The sequence below is a fragment of the Coenobita brevimanus genome, chromosome 7, assembly GCF_032717465.1.
Source record: "Coenobita brevimanus isolate Jiangsu-jjx chromosome 7, ASM3271746v2, whole genome shotgun sequence".
Lineage (NCBI taxonomy): Eukaryota > Metazoa > Arthropoda > Malacostraca > Decapoda > Coenobitidae > Coenobita > Coenobita brevimanus.
Window position 1 is genome coordinate 15,278,078 of NC_136960.1, and position 5,408 is coordinate 15,283,485.

Consider the following 5,408-nt stretch of genomic DNA (forward strand, 5'->3'; position numbering starts at 1 on the left):
TGCACACCCTCTCTGGCCAGCCGCCCGAGCAACACTGAGGTTCGGTTAACCATTCACCTCTGCTCCCTCCAGACCAAGATCCACTCACACCAGGTCAGCCAGCCAGGCAAGGTGTGTGTGTGTGTGTGTGTGTGTGTGTGTGTGAGAGAGACAGACAGACAGACAGACAGACAGACAGAAGTCTAGTTACACTACTGTAGGTTCTTACTAGTACAGTATGATGAATACATTATTGAAATGTTAGAAAAGACAAAAACAGAATGTGGATTAGTCTATGAAGGTACTGATATGCGTCGTAATGTGTCAAGACAACAGAGGCAGAGAGTTAAGTACAGTGCTCGTACGTAACACAACGGCTGTCAAAAACCTGTTCAAGTGTGCATCAATATTTAGGCGAGAGGGGACTGTTGCAAAGCAAAAACTGGGATGCCACAGCAAAATTCATATCTCTTGTTGATTAGTGGTTCGATGTAATGAATATTCATATGTATGATGATTATCAAGAGTGCTGTGCATTTGGAATGTATAGGCAGGCATACTGCATAAAATGGTCCATCTGATGTCAACTATGAGTAAATAATTCTGCACCAAAATCTCTACTGTTTTCGGAAGGAAATAATTGTATCTTGTCAGTTTGTCTTAGGAATGTACGAAATGCTGAAGCACAGTAGTTTTTGTACGCTATATGTAGTATTTTTTTAATGATTAAAGTAAGCTATAGCTCACCAATAAAGGAAACTAAGGAACTACTTTAACCCCTCTTTTGCAGTAAATCAATATTCTCTTTAAGATTTATTACTACAATTAAAGTGAGCAGATTAAAGAGTGAATAAAAGAAGTATTACGTCAGAAGAATTGCATTTCATAGGGATATAAAATGAAAATTTATACGTTAAACACAAGACTGAGTAAGCGAGTGGAGCGAGTGGCTGTGGAGGATTCATACGATGTCACCATGCAGACTGAGTTTATTTTAGTCTCCTGGCTGACTGACTTGGTGTGAGTTGATCCTGGCCCATTCCAGACCTGCACATGGGCCCTCTCGCCACAAAGTTCTAGTTTAATCTCTGTGTTCTGTTGTAGTTTTGTTCTGTTCGGGTACCTAAATCTACTGCCTGATACTTAGTCCCAGAGTTCATCCTGTCTGGCTGAGTTTACAGTGCCTCAAAGCCTTACTATCGCCATCATCCATTTCTTCCTCTCTCCCACCACTCCAAACACTCTTTTATAATATTTGTCTCATTCTTATTCATGTATTCTTTTATCCATCGGCCTTCTTTCCTCCCGTTTTCACTCCTTCCAGTAATCCCACACACACACACGCTTTGGAACCCTTGTGTGCGTGAGAATGCACGTGAACACATACTGCATTCACGCACAGACAAGACGCAGACTCTCATTCTTCTCGATAAATGGCGTGGCTGTCAACTTCCCAATGCCTCCAAGTTGTTTCATCTTTGTCACTGCTTTGGTTGCATTTCAGTGTTGTATTGACGCTAATAACATACTGTTTTATTTACATACAGAAAATACATCATCATCATCATCATCATCACTATCCTCATCATCATCATCATCATCATCATTATCCTCCTTATCATCATCATCATCGTTATCATTATCATCATCATCATCATCATCATCGTTATCATTATCATCATTATCATTATCGTCATCATCATGATCATTATCATCATCATCATCATTATCATCATCATTCATCACATCATCATCATCATCATTATCCTTCTTGTCCATTTTATTGCCATCATCATCATCATCCGAACCCATGTTCCCACTAATAAGAGATGGGGTGAGGCAGGACCCAACAAGTAATAAAGTGGGAAAAAAACAAAAACAAAAAGCTGGAACTCTGAAGCGCCATTCCCAGTGACAAGTGCCACAGAGTCATTTCCACATCACCCAAGCCTCCGACGACTCAGGTTCATCTGCATGTAAAAACCACACTGCCCATTTATCACCAGGCCTTTATTGTCACGTTAGGAGCGTAGGGGCCCTGGGCTAGGCTACTTAATTCTGACATTTAGGGCGGTGTTGACCAGTCGTTGTTCCCATAATGGCATTAGGTGAACAGTAAACCCCAAATTTTCCTTGGATGCAAACCTTTATGGGCTACATCCGATTGGAGCGCCTTGACCCACCAGACCACCAGGCGTCAAGTATAAACCATCCGCCCATGTAATTTCCTGCCAAAATATTAACCCTTTCAATCCATCCGCGTATTTGTTCCTGCTGTTCCTGCTACCACCAGACGAGTTTATTCAGCTTAGGGAGAGAAGTCAGGTTGTGAAGTGGATACAGGGGACTGTTTGGCCCCGGAACAACTTATGGACTCGTATTCTCGGCGGTTAAGGAAGTTCCCTAACACCTCTTCCTTAGCGATTTATTTTTGGATTCTGCCGGGTAGTGTAATTTTGTTCGTTACTGATGAAGAGTTTGGCGATATTCGAATGATTCAAATAACAGAGATGGGGATAGCAAGGCGTGATAAACAAAATAAGCCGCTAAGGAAGACGTGCAGGGAGGCCCCTTAAGCAGCGAGAATAGGGCCATGGTGTCTCCAAAGCCTAATAAAATCGTCTTTTAGCAACAAGACTAAAATGCAAAGGGAGTCGTCGAACTGAAGGGGTGAAAAACTCAGTTATTCTTTCATTCACCTCAGTCTGGCCCAGATTCTCTGTAGCTTGGTTCACGTAGATCAGCGTCAGAAAAAAAGACAGTACTATTGCTCTATGTCCTTTCCATACCACTTCTTCGTGACTACCACCATACTCTAATGATAATCTGTTGTTACAACCCTGCACTGAGAACTGAGAGATGGCAGTTTGAGGCCCAGTTTGAGTAGAGTATAATCCATTTTTTCTCCTCTGTTCCGGCCGACATCAAACAATTGTTAATTTGAAGAAAATTTTACCTATCAAAAATTTAGAATTCTCATTAAGCCCTTTAGTCTGGTGACATTAAATTTATTTTGTTCTTCCCGCCAAAGATAGACGATTTTGATTACGAATGACCTATTGTGCTGAAGGAGGTATTGACGTCGGTGGCATCTGATTCTTCCAGTGCAAAGATTCTCTCCTATAAGCTTAGTTAAACTGGCCAAGGTAGCATAAAGGGAAAAAATGATGCAGTTTTTTTATTCCAAGGTATATCCTCTCGCTGCTACGAAAAAAGAAAAGGAAAGAAGGAAGAAGAATTTAATAATGAAGAGGATGACGACGACGACGATGAAGAAGAAGAAGAAGAAAAGTGCCAACACCAGACTATTTTGTTCAGTTGAGACTTCTAGTAGTAAGAGAGTATAATTTGTGTGGCTTTAAGGTGGTGGTGAATCTAACAATATTTTCACCCTGCGTTCCTCGCTGTTCTCTTGAAGTATGAAGTGTGTGTGTGTGTGTGTGTGTGTGTGTGTGTGTGTGTGTGTGTGTGTGTGTGCCACCACAGAAAGCCAGTTGATCCATACATGCAGGTCAGGGTGGGTCAGGGCTGGACAGAACAGAACAGAGGAAGGCAGGGTAGGGCAGGGTTGAGTAAAGCAGGACAGGGCAGGGTAGGATAGGGCAAGGTAAAGTTGGGTAGGGTATGACAAGACAAACGAGGGTTGAGAATGGTAAGGTAAGACTGGGCAGGGGAAGACCAGGCAGAATAGGTTAGGTCTGGGCAGGGTAGGAAACAACTAAAAAAAGTATAAGAAAACTGCAGTAAACCGGTCTACCCAAACCAGGCAGGTCCCCTCTGAGGGTGTGACTACGCTGTGCTCTCTATCATCAGTGCTGGGTTATAACAAGAGGTAACACTAACAAATGGTGCAAGTCAGGAACCGGTGCTGGGGGAAGGGTGGACAGCAGTGGCATTGTCTTATTTTCACACTGAGCTACAGGAAATTAACTCGAAAGAATGGAAAATGCAGGCAAACTTATTTTTTCCTTTAGCTCCAGCCAGTGTTATTACGGTGTCTCAGTTATTTATGCATAAATGATATATATAAAATTCCATCATTTACAATAAAAATAGTATAAAGACGGAGTTACATATACAGTACTTTTCACTGACTGGCCTTCTTAGTGCCTTCATCTACTTCGTATGGTTTTTGGGACTGTGCTATCCCCGTATTTACATTAAAAAAAAAAAAAAACACGGATTTTAAAATCATATGTAAGAATCAGGTAATGGAGCAGAAGAATAAGGAAGAAAAGCCGAGCATTAACACTTTCAACTAGAATTCCTTAATTTTATCTCATATTTGGTTACCCGAAGACTTCATAAGTTTCAGAGAACACATTAGTAATGAGAGGGGTTAATAAAGGCAACATTCAGCCCACTCTGATCGAAAAGCGTAGCCTAAATGAAGCCAAATAATCTGCTATACCACTGGTACCCTTACGTGGTCTAGATTTTTATCCTTTTGCAGTTAATTACACATGGCTCGAGAACAGAATAAGACAATAATATAGCTCTACGTCCATCTGATTGCATCTCTTCATGGCTAGCATCACATTCTAGTACTAATCCATAATTACAGCTAAGTAATCAAGATGGAGAGAGGTCAGTTTTATGCCAAGTTTGAGTAAAAGTGATAAAGATGCAGGAGTAAAACAAGAAGACTTAAAATCGTCCCAAGGGAGTAGGAATAAAATGTAATCCCATCGCACTGCAAGATTTAGATCGACAAGACAAGGCTGAAAAGATTGGTGAACGCGTGACCTCACCATCTAACTCCATTCCCACTTCTGTGTCCAGCTGTAGTGCCTCTGCTGGACATTCGATGGTGTAGGTTAGACCCTATAATGGTAGCAAATATATTCTCTCTCTCTCTCTCTCTCTCTCTCTCTCTCTCTCTCTCTCTCTCTCTCTCTCACGCGCACTCACACAAAATCCGTATCTTGCGTATCCCATCCCCCTTGGCCCAATCACGATACAACCTCCTGTACTGTAATTCGCGATAGGTATCTGGATGTAAATAACGAATAAATTATGACTTGCAAGCCAATCTGTGGAGAGCCAGAGGAGGCCGGGCTGTGGCTGTGGCCTTGGGTGGGATGTGTGGTGTGGTTGGGAGGGGAGGAAGGGGATGGGCGAAGCGGAGCAGGGCGGGACTAGGATGGATGGAGATGTTAAGGAAGGCGTTGGGGTGGTGCTGGGCGGGGCGGGGTTGATGCGCGCTAAGATGTTTGGGATGGGAGGAGCAGATGAGATTCGAGGTTTGAATGGTCGAGGAAAAGAGAAAGTAGAGGAATCATAACAAATTTCTTATCTGTGGATCCACCCTACTAATGAATTTAGGAACAAAGTGAATTTACAAGTCTCGCTGCCCTGAAGTGGGAGAAAAGTGCTTAACCTATTTATTACTTCAAAATTACACACACACACACACACACACACACACA